The sequence below is a fragment of the Pinus tabuliformis genome, chromosome 8, assembly GCF_031772625.1.
Source record: "Pinus tabuliformis cultivar Carrire ecotype Pingquan chromosome 8, CPIR1, whole genome shotgun sequence".
In the NCBI taxonomy this organism is placed as follows: Eukaryota; Viridiplantae; Streptophyta; class Pinopsida; order Pinales; family Pinaceae; genus Pinus; species Pinus tabuliformis.
In genome coordinates, this window is record NC_142294.1 from 682,428,629 (window position 1) to 682,446,064 (window position 17,436).

Genomic DNA, 17,436 nt, shown 5'->3' on the forward strand with positions numbered 1-17,436 from the left:
AAATCAAGATATTGAGGACTGATAATGGGATCGAGTACTAATCCAATGAATTCCAAGATTATTGCAAAGAAGCTGGCATTAAGAGGGAGACTACAGCGCCATACACTCTCGAGTAGAATGGTGTGGCTGAAAGAAAGAATCGCTCTATTGTAGAAGTTGTTCGTGCCATGCTTCATGATCAAGGCCTTCCTAAGTTTCTATTGGTTTAAGCTGCCAATACCGCCGTGTATGTTCAAAACCGATGTCCTCATCAAGCATTGGACTCCAAGGCTCTCGAATAAATGTTCACTGGTAAGAAACCTGATGTCTCTCATTTTAGAATTTTTGGAAGTCTCGTATATTTTCATGTGCCGAAAAAGAAAAGAAGCAAATTGGGTGCATCTGGGAAGAAACGAATCTTTGTGGGCTATAGTGAAAATTCTAAGGGATATAGAATTTATGTGGTTGGTCAAAAGGAAGTTGAGATAAGTCATGATGTCACATTCAACGAAGATATGGCCCTCAAGAAGATCAACAACCTTCCTATCCTAAGGAAGGGCAAAGAAGACGACATCGGAAATCAGGGTGAAAAAGAGGACGAAACGATGTCTAATGTTGATGAACCTATGGATCCTATAGATCCTCCTCCTCATGAGCCTTCCTCCTCCAAGAGGAGACCCTCATGGCTTAGGGAGACTCTCAAAGATGCCGAGAGACATATTGCACCAAGGGGGGCTTTCCATAAAAGTAAGAAGCCGAACAAGTATCAAGGATACTTGACCGTCATGAGCACTATCATTCAAAATGAGCCTTCATCAATCGAAGAAGTCGTGAAGCAACAAGTATGGAAGGATGCTATGAATGAAGAGTACGAGTCAATTATGAAGAATGATGTCTGGGATGTGGTCCCTAGACCCTAGGACAAATCGGTTGTCACCTCCAAGTGGCTCTTCAAAATCAAGCATGGAGTTGATGGTAATGCAAAAAAGTTCAAGGCTCGCTTTGTTGCTCGAGGCTTCTCTCAAAAGGTAGGTGTAGATTACGATGAGATATTTTCACCTGTTGCCTGATACACCACCATCTGCTCGATCGTAGCCCTTGCTGCCTCACAAGGATGGAAACTACATCAAATGGATGTCAAGACCTTTTTTTTGCATGGTTCAATCAAAGAGGAAGTCTATGTGGAATAACCCGAGGGGTTTGGGGTTCATGACAGGGAATCTCATGTATGCAGGTTGAAGAAAGCTCTCTATGGATTGAAGTAAGCACCCTGGGCTTGGTATGAGAGGATCGATAGCTATCTGATGAAGTTGGGATTCACTAGAAGTGAAGCTGATCCGAACCTTTACTTTAAAGTTGAAAATGATAAACCTCTCATTCTGGTACTTTATGTGGACGACCTCTTTCTGACAGGTGCAGACCCTTCATTCACAAATGTAAGAGGGAGTTGGCTTCTGAATTTGAGATGAAGGACCTAGGACCGATGCACTACTTCCTAGGGTTGGAGGTCTCCCAAAATCCACGTGAATTTTTCTTATCTCAAAGAAAATATGTTGTGAAGATATCGGAAAGATTTGGGATGGTGGACCACAAGCCTGTGACTACCCCTATGTAACTTAAATTTAAGAAGCTATGTGGTAGTGTTGTTGGACCTGAATTGGGAAATGCTTCTAAGTATCATCAACTCATAGGAGCACTAATGTTCTTGGTGAACTCCCGTCCAGACATGCTTTGCAGTTAACGCATTGTACCAATACATGGTTGAGCCTCATCATATACATTGGATCGCTGCCAAGAATCTTTTGAGATATCTTCGGGGCACAATCACTCATGGACTGAGATACACTGCCGGAAATGTGAGGCTGCATGTTTATTCTGATGTTGATTGCACTGACAGTGTGGTGGATCGCAAGAGTACTTCTGGATGTTGTTTTTCTTTGGGTTCTGCTTCAATATCTTGGATGAGTAGGAAGCAGAAATCTATTGCCTTGACCGCCGAGGCCGAATACATAGTTGCTAGTATGACCTCCTGTGAAGCTATCTGGTTGAGGAAGCTCTTCAGTGAGTTGTTTGGACATTTGTTGGATACCACCGTGATCCTCTACAACAACCAAAGTGGGATCTGGTTATCAGAGAATCTCGAGTTTCATGATCGCTCCAAGCATATAGATATCAGGTACCACTTTATTCGGGACGTGGTACAACGAGGAGCAATAAGGCTCCATCAAATTGGGACTGATGAGCAAGTCATTGATATTCTAACAAAGCCCCTGGGGAAGGTCAAGTTCTTGGCCTTCCAAGAACGACTCGGAGTCGTGGAGAGACCCTCTTATGAGGGTCCTGTATGAGATGGACATTGAGCTCTAGGAGCTCCGAGGGACTTGAGGTACTTCTTGGAGTAGTGAGCAAACATAGGGTGAGTGGTTCAACCTTCCCCTAGTGGTTTGCTATGTACAGGGTGAGTGGTTCAGCCTTCCCCTGTGATACCCCTTGGCGACATGTAGGCAAGATGAGTGGTTCATCCTTCTCCTGCTGAGACATCCTACCCATGTAGTCTAGGACTCATGGGAAGTACCTCTCATGTCGCCAATTAGTAGGGAAATGAGGATAGGGACCATAGTACTACCGATGGACGCATAGTGTACTACCATACTCCCTATGCTAGGATGACCGATATTGATCTGGGATCAATGGGAACTGACTTCGGGTCAGTAAGAGTGGTATGACACACTCTCTTTTGATTGGAACTGACTTCGGGTCAGTAAGAGTGGTATGAGACACTCTCTTTTGATTGGGACTGACTTTGGGTCAGTAGAGAATGGTATGATACATTCTCGATCACTTCTTCTTCTTCATAGTTCAGCAGAGCAGAGCAGTGCAGAGCAATGCATTGATGGAAAAAATAGTACAGATTAGCAAATGGAGTTCTCCCTAGTTGAGAGGGACTGTTAAAATTGGCAACTAGGGCCAAACTCCACACGGATGATCTTATTTATGACAGGTGATATTTTTCTTGGATTCCTCTTTCCGAAAGGTGTAGGATTGATCTAGAGATCATCCGATTCCGACGTGTACAAATGAAGTTATGAATTTATTTTGATTATGGACAAATTGTCAAGGTCAGCCAGCAAACTTATGTAGGCTCAAAAGCCCAACAGTCACGTCTATTCATCCTCAACGTTTGCTATAAATACATGATGGCTTAGCCTCAGTTGGACACACTCATCCTCACACATCTCTCTCTCTCCTCATTGATTGGGTCCGCATTTCTAGGTAGCTTTCTCTCTCAAACATGCGAAGGAAAGGAGGACGAAATTTTTGTTTTTCGGCATTGACTGCGTTGACCAAATTCTGGGATAGTTCGACCATGCGTTGACCAGCAGCGTTGACCTGTTTGACTGCGTTTTTGGGTGAGGTATTTATGTTTGGGCAGGCCGCTCCTCTGGGCACAAAAATCAAGGCCAAACGTTGACTTTGACCAGAGTTGACTGTAGCTAGGGCTGAACACAAGTTGGCTATTTGACCAGATTTGACTGGGCTGGTTTTGGACTGTTTTGAGCATTGATTCATCTTGCTATTTGGAGGCCGAAGTTGACTGAATTTGATCAATTTGTTGAAGGTCAAATCTGCCCTGTTGACCATCATTGACTTTTCTGGTTAGGGCTCTTTTGCTGCTATTATCAATTATCAAATTTGTAAATTGTACTATCTCTCTCTGTTGAACTATTGATGACTATAAAAAGAATTGATCAAGGGTTTCCCCGCATTGGGGTTTGTCCCTGGCTAGTGCCACATCTTGTGTCCTCTTGTTTTAGCTTGTCTTCTATTGTTTATGTTTATGTTCTATCTGCATTTTATTATCATGTTGATGTGATTGCTAAACTGGATATTAATATTGGGCTAATTAAGAAATTGAAGTAAAATTGCTCTAAAGCATAAAACATACCATTGTTGCCTAAAATTAACACCTTGGCTAATCGCCTACATCTTATGTCCTATTGTCTCATTATTCTTTATGATTTGGTAGTTGTTTAATGATAGAGAACTCTGATAATAATAAAATAGAGAAGAAGATAATCAAGTAAAGTAAAAATACGTCACAAGCAATTATCAAAATAAGAGAAATCACCTACATATGCTGATGTTGATTTGGGGTAGCATCGGATGTGCTCTAGCCATGAAATTTGGTGGAGAGGCTAAAGCACATGAGATCTCCAAGATCCAGAAATGGTTTGGGCCCTGGGGAAATTCCACTCGGTTAGAGAAATATTAAAATAATTAATATTTCTAATGGAGTTCCTAAGTCTAAACTTAGGAAAATTAAAATATTAATGGGTATTAATATAAAACTAGGTGAGTGACATGGATCAAGCCAAATCTAATCTTAGTCGTTGATTAGAGATTTAATCTCGGTCGTTGAAAACTCGACAGAAAATGTATAAGAGGAGGCTTGAAGGTCAGTTGGAGATACACGAAGATTGATCAGTCAATTCGATTTTCTAGAGCGGGGTTTGCTGAGAAAATTTGAACAAGTGATTAGAGTTGCAGCAAGGGGCAATGAGTGCATAGCAAAGACACAGATATAGTGCCGAAGGGTTAGTGCAGTGACTGAGGAGGCTACGCAGAGCCAACAGGAGACATGCATAGGGCCAGAGAGACTGCGTAGAGGCTAGCAGGGCCTGCGTGGGTGACGCGGAAGGCCAAAGAGCCAGCGCAGAGCATCAGAGGGCTAACAGAGGGGGTTCCAGAGCTACGTAGAGACCAGGAGGGCTGACGCAGAGCCTCAAGGAAGCATTGGAAGGTTTTTCGTGGAGCAGACTTGCCGAATATCTGCTTCCGAAGAGAGGTATTACTACCAGATAGAGATCTCTGTTGGGTGAGCCAGTTTGGCACCCTAATTGTACTCAAGAAAGCTGCTTAATAATAAAACCCTCAGAACTGCTGCACCGGTTTTCCCAAGTTGGGTTTTTTCGATGATGATTGTCCAAAAATAATGGTCTCCCTTGTGTGTTTGTCTGTTATTTCAGTTGATGATTTGTAGATGGTTGAAACTGCATTTGTGTTTATTTTTAGTATTTATTTGGTTAAATAACTTGTTAAGAAATAAACAAGTAGGTGAAATAAACCAGCTAATGTAGTAGGAATTTCTAATGTGTTAGATTCAGAAAAATCAACAGTTGCCACCCTAGATTTCTCCACATGGTATCAGAGCTAAGGTGACAAGGCAAGGAAAGGCAGCTTAAAGAAGGACACACGAGGGCCGAAGCACTAGAAGATCATCAAGAGTATCAATCACCAAGAAGGACCTCTCATCTCAAAGACATAACAAGGGCAAGGATTACATCATCATCTTGAAGAAGGAAGTTAATAAAGAAGACCTCAAAACCCTCAACCGTTCAAAGAAGGATTCTACACTTGAAGACATTCCTGGGAACCTCACTCAACCATCACCTCGAGAAAAAGGAGACCTCAAAGACCTTACCTCTACTCAAGAAAAGAAGGACTACACAGCCTCTACATCAAAGAAAGGCTAGGAGTAAGGCATTGTCATCATCATCAAGGAATCAAGGTGATCTCCCTCTCCTTGAAGGATCACTTTTGAAGGAAGACATCTTCTATCATCATCAAATCATGAAGGCATCAAGTTGAAGATATTCTCATCAAAGAGCATCTTCACTTGACAAGTAAGTACCTTTATATTTATGACTAAATCTGCTATCAAAATGACTTCATTTTGCAAGGAAAGCAACAAATTGGTTGGGTCATCAAACTTTCTTGCATGGAAGAAGAGGACAGATTTGATCCTCATAGAAAATGAAGTCGTGGAACATGTTAAGGGCTCAATCACTAAACCTCCAAAGGAAGAAGCTCAAGCTCTAGCAAAGTATATGAAAGGGGAAGTAAGGGCTCAAAGGATTCTTATAGAATCCATCAAGGATCCCCTCATACCTTATGTATCAAAATTAGAGACATCAAAAGAAATATATGACAAGCTAGTAGAATTGTTCTCCGTAAGTACTGCAGGAGAAGTGATATCATTAAGACAAGAACTCTACAAGATGAAGATATCAAAGGAAGAAGGAATAGCCTCATACTTTATGAGGGTGTCAGAAATAAGAGACCAATTACAAGAGTTGGGAGAAATAATGTCTGACAAAGAAATGACCACCATAGTGCTCAATACACTACCAGAGGAATGGGGCAACTTTACATCAAGCATATATGGAAAGAAGGAAGCTACCCCATTCAGTGAACTTTGGTCATTGTGTAAAATTGAAGAAACCAGGCTGAAGGCAAAAAGCGATGTAGGATCAAACGAGCAAGCACAGATATTTGTTGCCATGGCTAAGGAGAAAGGAAATTTGGGAAGTTTGGTCCTTAGAAAAAGAAGAAGAATATGTCAAAGATCCAATGCTATGGTTGTCAAGAATATGGGCACTACAAGAGATATTGTCCAAAATTCAAGAAGGACAACAAAGGGAAAGAAAGAAATGAGGCTCATATCACATAAGAAATGGAGGAACCTGATGAGAAGAAATCCAAAGGGATAGATCTTCACTATTAGGGTTTTTCCAATACATAGCAAGGAGAAGTGGGAGGTGAAAAGACCTCCACCATTGCAGTGAAGATGAGAAGCATTATGACGAGATGCGTCTTAGTAGAAGATGGCATCATACTAGCAACATACCGTTGAAGCAAGAGCTCATGATATCATAGTAGAAATCTAGATGGATACAACAGTCATCATCTAAATGAAGTAGCTCTTGGTAACCCCATTGAAAGCATGTGTAATGCATATGGTTGAAAGAAAGTCGTGTAGCATGATAGAAGGAATTCATCATACATCATCATCATGAGAAAGGAGTTTCTGCCGGATGAGGATAATCAAGATCCTCTGTTGGAATCTTCATTAGAAGGTTCACCTCTCTTGGAGGAAGCAAGTGGCTCGCTGAGAATTCCACCTTGTATAGGATTCATTGTTTAGAATAATGATGGTATGGTGACAAAGGAGTGCGGCATGTCGACATGGTTGAAGTACTTTCAATCAAGGAAAGGAAGTTGTTGAAGGAAGCCTAGATGAACAAAAGAAGGAAAGAGGTATGTATGCATGTATTTAATTGAGTCATGCCATCATATGGTTGTATAGGTAAATGCTCTATCTCATGAGCATGATCAAAGAAAAGGGATCTCCAAAGATGCATAAAAGCATGCTTCACATATTGACTAGATGAAATCAACATAATATGTCATATGGAATATCAGGTGGTTGACAAAAATGAAGGAACTATGGATAAAAGTTCCTAGGGAGCAATATGTGAAAAAAGAAGAGATCGTGAAAGATGTAACTATGGTCACATAGAAAAGGATATCAACATCAGATGACTAGAACAATTAGCCATGACATCTACATAGAGAAGGTAGGAAGACCCTGATAAGGTCTGTAAAGAAAGGAGACCGTTGACATTGAAATTCTTGGAGATGTGCTTATGAATGTGCAAGATGTTGATATTGCAAGCAAGATGTCATGATGAAAGGCCATCACAAAAGGTAACTTTGATTTGATGTTCATTTTTTATTTTTGAACAATATCTAGATGGATTGATACATGGCTACTAAAAGAGAGTTGTAGATGTCATCTACAACTAAGCACTCATGTGGTTGGATGGAAGATCCTAAAGGAAACATGACGTGGATGAGGTAGTTGTATGAAGACGAAACCAGATGTGGATTACAAGATCACTTTCCAATGAAGAGAAGGATGACATGACTGACATGACTCGTGAAGGAAAGTGATGGATGGTTGATGCTCTACGAAGAAGTCCCAAAAGATGAAAGCTCCATAATGTCGAAGATGAAATTCATGACATCGAAAGAAGGATCCCCACAAGTGACTGATAATCCCATGATCTCCACCTTGAGCAAAAAGCTACTGGAATCAAGTCCCTGATTAAGAGGGAGCTTGGACAAATCCTTGAATAAAAGGGAGCTTGGGTACATTCCTTTATAGGAATGGGTATATCCTCCCTAGTTGAGAGAGAGATAGACACATCATTCTTGTCTTCAGTTTGTGAAGAACGAAAGGAGGATTGGGTAAGCATCTGGCATCCGATACTCTTTGAGGATGTGGTAGGGCATCCAAGATAAGAGTAATCGTAGAGGACCAATATTATTTGATGACTAGGAATCCAGGATAAGAATAGCCTTGGAAGGACAAACCCTGTGAACACCCAGGTGGAGTATGTTCCTTGAGAGACAATGATGATGGTGTCTATAAATCATTGGTCTCTCCAGCATTGTGCTCTGATATTGTGGAGAGATAGAGTTGTTATTCAAGGCCTTGCTATGTGCCAATACTGGATGATATGATGCTAAACAGATGGGTTACCAATCTGACTCTTCTTATGAAAATTCTTCAGATTGAGAATGTCCAAGTACCTTATATGGATTATCAATACCTCCATAGTTAAGAGGGAATGTTGAAATATGTAACTAGGTTCGCTCTTCATAATGACATGTGTAATCATGATTTTATGTATTTAATGAAAAGAGAAAAATAGATTTATTATTATTGTTCTTGAGGCATGGGTTTTATGCTCAAGGGAAATTTATTTTTAGGTCAAGCACCCATTGAGTACTTCTAGGTTTGTCATAAAGTCAATTGAGTCATTGTCATGTATTGAAGACCCATTTGGGCATGTTACATATTGTAAAGAAAAATTTATTGAGTCAAAATAAAGTCAAAAGACCCTACAAGACCTCGTCAAGGCACAAAGATCAAGTCGGCCTAAAGAAAGCAATTTGAACCCTTTCAAAAGCTTATATATAAGAAGGAACTTGACCTCATTTGGACATGCTCTTAAGCAAGTTCGATCTCCACAAGATAGAAGCTGGAAAAGGACAAAAAAGGAGGAGAAGAGCAAGATTGAAGTTTTGGGCCTCTCTCTCTCTCTCTCTCTCTCTCTCTCTCTCTCTCGTGTTAGGGTTTTTACAGTTACTGGGCAAGACGAAATTCTGAAGCTGCATCGAAGTTGTGAAGCTGCATCAAAGCTGTGAAGTTGCATCAAAGTTGTGAAGTTGTAGCTAGATCGAAGGTGTGAAAGGTCGAAGCACTGAAGCTGCAAGGTTGAAATTCTAGAAGAATCTGTTGGTCGAAGTTACAAAAGAATTTGTTGGGAATCGAAATTGCAAAAGTTGTTGGAAAGCAGGAAAGATTTGACTTGGTCCTGGTCAAAGGTCATAGGTCTTGGAATTTGTCAATTGAAGATCTATAAGAAGAGAAGAATTCTTGCAGGTTTTCCTCTCAGTTGGAGAGGTTTTGGCTTTGGTTGATCGCCTACATCTTGTGTCCTATTGTCTCATTATTCTTTATGATTTGGTAGCTGTTTGGTGATAGAAAACTCTAATAATAATAAATTAAAGAAGAAGTTACTCAAGTAAAGTAAAAATACATCACAAGCAGTTAACAAAATAAGAGAAATCACCTACATATGTTGCCCAACTAGATTTCTCAACATGGTGTCAGAGCTAAGGTGACAAGGCAAGGAAAGGCATCTTAAAGGACACTCGAGGGCCAAAGCATTAGAAGGTCATCAAGAATATCAATCATCAAAAAGGACCTCTCATCTCAAAGACATAACAAGGACAAGGATTACATCATCATCTTGCAGTAGGAAGTTACTAAAGAAGATCTCAAAAGCCTCGATCATTCAAAGAAGGATTCTACACTTGAAGACATTCTTGGGAACCTCGCTCAACCATCACCTCGAGAAAAAGGAGACCTCAAAGACCTTACCTCTACTCAAGAAAAGAAGGACTACAAAGCTTCTACATCAAAGAAAGGCTAGGAATAAGGCATTGTCATCATCATCAAGGAATCAAGGTGATCTCCCTCTCCTTGAAGGATCACTTTTGAAGGGAGACATCTTCTATCATCATCAAATCAAGAAGGCATCAAGTTGAAGATATTGTCATCAAAGAGCGTCTTCACTTGACAAGTGAGTACCTTTATATTTATGACTAAATCTGCTATCAAAATGACTTCATTTTGCAAGGAAAGAAACAAATTGGTTGGGTCATCAAACTTTCTTGCATGGAAGAAGAGGACAGATTTGATCCTCATAGAAAATGAAGTCATAGAACATGTTAAGTGCTCAATCACTAAACCTCCAAAGGAAGAAGCTCAAGCTCTAGCAAAGTATATGAAAGGGGAAGTAAGGGCTCAAAGGATTCTTATAGAATCCATCACGGATCCCCCCATACCTTATGTATCAAAATTAGAGACGTCAAAAGAAATATACGACAAGCTAGTAGAATTGTTCTCCGTAAGTACTGCAAGAAAAGTGATATCATTAAGACAAGAACTCTACAAGATGAAAATATCAAAGGAAGAAGGAATAGCCTCATACTTTATGAGGCTGTCAGAAATAAGAGACCAACTACAAGAGTTGGGAGAAATAATGTCTGACAAAGAAATGAACACCATAGTGCTCAATGCACTACCAAAGGAATGGGGCAACTATACGTCAAGCATCTATGGAAAGAAGGAAGCTACCCCATTCAATGAACTTTGGTCATTGTGTAAAACTAAAGAAACCAGGCTGAAGGTAAAAAGTGATGTAGGATCAAACAAGCAAGCACAAGTATTTGCTACCATGGCTAAGCAGAAAGGAAAGTTTGGGAAGTTTGGTCCTTAGAAAAAGAAGAAGAATCCGTCAAAGATCCAATGCTATGGCTATCAAGAATATGGGCACTACAAGAGAGATTGTCCAAAATTCAAGAAGGACAACAAAAGGAAAGAAAGAAATGAGGCTCATATCACAAAAGAAATGGAAGAACCTGAAGAGAAGAAACCCAAAGGGATAGATCTTCACTATTAGGGTTTCTCCAATACATAGCAAGGAGAAGTGGGAGGTGAAAAGACCTCCACCAAGCAATCAAGATGAGAAGCATTATGACGAGATGCATCTTAGTAGAATATGACATCATACTAGAAGCATACCGTTGAAGCAAGAGCTCATAATATCATAGTAGAAATCTACATGGATGCAATGGTCATTATATAAAGGAAGTAGCTCTTGGTAACCTCATTGAAAGCATGTGTAGTGCATATGATTGAAAGAAAGTAGTCTAGCATGATAGAAGGAATTCATTATACATCATCATCATGAGAAAGTAGTCTAGATCCTATGTTGGAATCTTCATTAGAAGGTTCACCTCTCTTGGAGGAAGCAAGTGTCTCACTAAGAATTCCACCTTGTATGGGATTCATTGTTTAGAAGGATGATGGTATGGTGACAAAGGAGTGCAGCATGTCGAGATGGTTGAAGTACCCTCAATCAAGGAAAAGAAGCTGCTAAAGGAAGTCTAGATGAACAAAAGAAGGAAAGAGGTATGTATGCATGTATTTAATTGAATCATGTCGTCATATGGTTGCATAAATAAATACTCTATCTCACGAGCATGATCAAAGAAAAGGGATCTCCTCCTTTGGAAAGATGCATGAAGGCATGCTTCACATATTGACTAGATGAAATCAACATAATATGTCCTCATATGGAATATGAGGTGGTTGACAAAAATGAAGGAACTATGGATGGAAGTTCCTAGGGAGCAATATGTGAAGAAAGAAAGAAGAGATTGTGAAAGATGTAACTATGGTCACAAAGAAAACGATATCAACATCTGATGACTAGAAGAATTAGCCATGACATCTCCATAAAGAAGACATGAAGACCCTAATAAGGTCTGTAAAGAAAGGAGACACTTGACATTGAAATTCTTGGAGATGTGCTTATGAATGTGCAGGATGTTGATATTGCAAGCAAGATGTCATGATGAAAGGCCATCACAAAAGGTAACTTTGATTTGATGTTCATTTTTTATTTTTGAACAACATCTAGATGGATTGATACAGGGCTATTGGAAGAGTGATGTAGATGTCATCTACAACTAAGCACTCATGTGATTGGATGGAAGATCCTAAAGGAAACATGACATGAAGGAGGTAGTTGTATGAAGAAGAGCCAAATGTGGATTACAAGATCACTTTCCAATGAAGAGAAGGATGACATGACTGACATGACTCGTGAAGGAAAGTGATGGATGGTCGATGCCCTACGAAGAAGTCCCAAAAGATGAAAGCTCCATAATGTTGAAGATGAAATTCATGACATCGAAGGAAGGAGCCCCACAAGTAGCAGATAATCCCATGATCTCCACCTTCAACAGAAAGTTGTTGGAAGAAAGTCCCTAGTTAAGAGAGAGCATGGACAAGTCCCTGAATAAGAGGGAGCTTGGGTACATCCCTTTTATAAGAATGGGTACATTCCTTTATAGGAATGGGTACATCCTTCCTAGTTGAGAGGGAGAGATAGACACATCATTCTTGTCTTCCCTTTGTGAAGAAAGAATGGAGGATTGGGTAAGCATCTGGCATCTGATACTCTTTGAGGATGTGGTAGAGCATCCAAGATAAGAGTAATCGTAGAGGACCGATATTCTTTGAGGACTATGAATCCAAGATAAGAATAGCCTTGGAAGGACAAACCCTGTGAATGGGGTATGTTCCTTGAGAGACAATGATGATGGTGTCTATAAATCATTGGTCTCGCCAGCATTGTGCTTTGATATTGTGGAGAGATAGAATTGCTAGTCAAGGCCTTGCTATGTGCCAATGCTGGATGATATGATGCTAAACAGATGGGTTACCAATCCGACTCTTCTTATGAGAATTCTTCAAATTGAGAATGTCCAAATACCTTATATGGATTATCAATACCTCCCTAGTTCAGAGGGAATGTTGAAATATGTAACTAGGTTCGATCTTCATAATGACATATGTAATCATGATTTTATGTATTTAATGAAAAGAGAAAAATAAATTTATTGTTGTTGTTCTTAAGGCATGGGTTTCATGCTCAAGGGAAATTTATTTTTAGGTCAAGCACCCATTGAGTACTTCTAGGTTTGTCATAAAGTCAATTGAGTCATTGTCATGTATTGAAGACCCATTTGGGCATGTTACATATTGTAAAGAAAAATTTATTGAGTCAAAATAAAGTCAAAAGACCCTACAAGACCTCGTCATGGCACAAAGATCAAGTCGGCCTACACGAAGGGACAAGTCGGCCTAAAGATAGCAACTTGTACCCCTCAAACACCTATATATAAGAAGGAACTCGACATCATTTGGACATCCTCTCAAGCAAGTTCGATCTCCACAAGATAGAAGCTGGAAAAGGACGAAAAAGGAGAAGAAGAGCAGATCGAAGTTTTGGGCCTCTCTCTCTCTCTTGTGTTAAGGGTTTTACAGTTACTGGGCAAGACGAAATTCTGAAGCTGCATCAAAGTTGTGAAAGGTCGAAGCACTGAAGCTATTTGGTCGAAGTTGCAGAAGAATCTGTTGGTCAAAGTTGTAGAAGAATTTGTTGGGGATCGAAATTGCAGAAGTTGTTGGAAAGCAGAAAAGATTTGACTTGGTCTTGGAGGGCCTTGGTCAAGGGTCATAGGTCTTGAAATTCATCAATTGAAGATCTATAAGAAGAGAAGAATTCTTATGGGTTTTCCTCTCAGTTGGAGAGGTTTTGGCCTTAGTTGATCGCCTACGTCTTGTGTCCTATTGTCTCAATGTTCTCTATGATTTGGTAATTTTTTGACGATAGAGAACTCTAATAATGATTTTCTGCCCCCCTAGATTTCTCAAAAAGGGGTGTATTAGGCAACTTTTGCACGCCTAGACACTTAGGCCTGTGCAGAAGTACCTTCTTGAGCTACAAACATCAACAGACTTGTTATAAAAAGTGAGAACATCTGGTAGGATGGATCTGACTTTGTATCCCATAACCCTAAATAATAAATCAAGGTTCTTGTTCAAGTTACAAAATCTTTAAAATGGCTTTAAGAAGAAGGGACAAGCCACAATCCTAAGCGAACATTTAAAAAAAAAAAAAAACTAATGCTCATAACATCTAGTTCATTCTTCCTACCCTACTCTAACATAGAAAGATGCAAATGCTAGGTGAAATCAGATAGCCAATGTAACACCATATTATCTCATCAACACCTTGAGATCTCCCCTTGTGTTTGGTTATGAACCAAAACAGGGTTATGTCAAGCATTGTGCAATCATAGGCTATAATCCCCATCACTGAATGGTCAAAAATGAAAAGAACACCTGAAAATGGAAAGTAAATCCAAGATAATACCAAGGTGAGCATGTTTTACTACATGCTCGCTCTATCCAACATTTGGTAGGACATATAAAATCTGCCATGTGAATATGGTGGCCCATCATCAATACATAAAGTAACTCCAGTCTCCACGGTCCACAATGTGCCTCTGCAACCTGATCAAACTTTTAACTTAAAAAGACTATCTATATGAGTGTAAGAAAAATATTCAGAATGGCTTTGTGCATCTCTCCATATGTCACCTCAAGCTTCATGGATGTAGAGTATTGGTCATAGTACAATGTTTGGAGATATACTCATGTTTGGAGATATACCCCCAAATAGTTATATGGTCATTACTATTTGGTGATATACTCATTTTTTTTCAATCTAGAACCCAACAAAATGCTTTTGAATTTTTTTGGCATCCTTCCCTTATCTTGTGACTCAGAAGGTCTGTTAAATATCTAGAATCTAGATTCTCATTTCAAGTTTCCATGAAATTGTTTAGCCTTTAGAAACTCTGATTAGAAATAGCTAATAACTCTTGTTAAATTATGGAAATTAGTTACATAAAAATCATTGCATAAACTACTTTATGCCAGCACATAAAGTTCTACAGAGCTACGGAATGAATTCCATTAAAATAAGAACCTTGAATTCCCGTGCTTCAACTTTATCCTTGACCCTTTCGTAAAGAATAAAATTATTAGTAACTGCGGGAACAGCTGGACGTCCCTCAACCCTACCATAGACATTCGCTAAAAGTCCCCAAGTCATGAGGACGTCCCTGCCCTTTTATGAACATTTCCCAGCATACTCATGTACCCAGGGACAAGGGAAATTTAAGGGATGAATCACCTCAAAAAACTGGTTCGTTTTTAAAAGTTCTAAAAAATTAACATTCTCACTGTACACCTACAAGAGAAAATTCAAAATTTGTTTTCTTGGAACAGTATTGAAACTGAGTTATTTATTCAATCCTAAGGATGAAAGTTTCTGCATATTTTAAATTTTTAAACATCTGAAATTCCTGAATCTGTTTAATAAGTATAAATAGTCTGATGTTCCAATGTTACAGTTTTTTCAAGAACGACTAAGCCATGAGAGTAAGGCCAAGAAAAAGTGCAGTGCCCCCTGAGGTGCATATTCCAGCAGTGACTTTCTTGCTTGTGCAGTGCATGATTGTAAGTTGCCCTGATCTGTGGATATGGGAATGTCATTTTTGAAATAAGGGTGATTGGGCAGAGGGAAGATTATATACATATATATGTATATGTTTGTGTGTTTTATGTATGTGGTTTTTCAAACAATACTACAAAGAGTCATAGGAGCATTCCAGGGTCCAGCACCTAGAAATTAAAATATGTTGTTGAAAGTTGACAACGACTAATGACAAATAGAGCAATCCTATTTGATTACTTGTATCTACAACAGATCTTATGTATACATTTTACATACCATATGCACTAACTGTGTTGTCAATGCCTGAAGGTCTACCGTGGATGATTTTCTCTCCTTCAAAAGCCCACTTGTTTACTATCTCCCGATTGCTCTGTTTGAAACTCAACCAACCCCCTTGGAGAACATCCAAATCTAGTGCACCAGATAAAGCAAGCACAGCACTCGATACGGCCACGCAAAAGGCAGCAGAGGATCCCAATCCCGAACCTAGAGGTAAGTCTGAACTCACAATTACTGTGGCCGATTTAAACCTGGGCACTGATCATGTTAGCTATACATGAAAAAAGTTCCAACGGCGGCTAAAATTTCAAATATGACTGGAGATAATTCCATTAATCTACAGACAGAGAATCTGCTAAAACCCAATACAAGCAGTCCTAAAAACAAAAACACACAAGTCAAATAACAGCACCAAAGCTTACCCAACAATGGAGACGTAGAGAAATAAAAAAGCTGAAACTCCAGTGGAAACGCCAATTACAGCTTCTGGGAATTCTTCTTCATTCACAAGGGATGCAATGCACTGCATAATGTCTGGCGAACAAGATTTGACACAGAGAGGATCGACAACAAATTCTTCCAACGGCTTAAAAGCAGCCTCTATCCTCTTGATTGGCCATTTCAAATGCACATTCACGTCTCTCAAATCAATAGTCAAATGTCCATCTGGGTCTGCTGCAATCAATCACAAAGAGGAATTAAAAGATTAGATTAAAATGCCTTTCAACAGTTTTTGCATATCAAACCAGGGTTATGACTGCAATACCCTTCATATAATAAATAAATAAATAACTCAAACACCACTCTAATTGAACAAAATAGTATTGCATATAAACATGAAGGATAACAACTATAACCTGTTGCAGCTGTGGAAGTCTGAATCCGGACTTGTGTGTAGAGGCCCAGAGAAGCAGCTAGAGCAGTGGATCCATGTACCACTGCATGTTCTCCACACAATATAAGTTTACCAGGCGCTCGCCCTGCTACTTCTTTGATGTTATCCATATTTTGCAAACCCAATTCAAAATATGCAAACCCAAATCCAGGCTCTGATCGTCAGACCTCTGTACTTCCTAATATACAAAATTCAGATACTTGGTAATTCTGGGAGAGTGCTGCCCAAAGTCCATGTTTCTCTGGTCAAGGCACGCAGTTGTATTTTGAACTTTTCTGTTTTTATTTACGGTTGGTCTAATGCAGTCTACAGACTTGAACGTCACCCACCTCGTGCTCAGCAGGAGTCGCGGAGCAAAAGAAACAAGCAAATTAAGATGCTGTGGACTTTAGTCGCCATTTATGACTGGTTATCCAGTGATATATTTTACTTTAAATACTTTCGAGGCACACGTTTATTAACGTTTTGGGCATCTGGGGTATCTTTGAACATGGGGTTCATCTTGTTTCGAAGATTTTCAAGGAGCTGTATAATTAAATTGATGTTATGGTGCTTCCTCAAATCTAAGAGTAATTTAATGTATAAATAAAGTAAAATAAAATTGAAAAGTTCCATTAATGAGGCTGAATTCTTCTGTAAAGGGTTTTGATGACTTAATTTAAAAGTATCCCCAAAAAGTCGTCCAAACACACGATATATGATTAAAAAATATTAACTGATTTAGAAGATTGGATTTGACCACAAATTAATGGACTCGAATTCCTAACTACTCCAATCCTCATGGTACCCCACAATATCATATTTAAATTTTTAAATTTAATGAAACTTCAAAGTCAAATAAACATGACTCCTTGTCGAGGAAACTAAAAATATAATGATAAATAATTAAAATAAAATAAAATAAAATTAATTGTGTTTGGTTCTCATAAA

General features: G+C 39.2%; 1 pseudogene across 1 annotated transcript; it reads right to left on the reverse strand.

Moving 5' to 3' along the window:
* Nucleotides 1-15,600: 15,600 nt before the first annotated feature.
* LOC149237425 (mevalonate kinase pseudogene) lies at nt 15,601-17,031 on the reverse strand (annotated as a pseudogene). Its single transcript, XR_016245920.1, has 3 exons — nt 16,469-17,031; nt 16,034-16,286; nt 15,601-15,862 (listed from the first exon to the last, which is right to left on the reverse strand). The product of XR_016245920.1 is annotated as a mevalonate kinase pseudogene (transcript).
* Nucleotides 17,032-17,436: the final 405 nt, after the last annotated feature.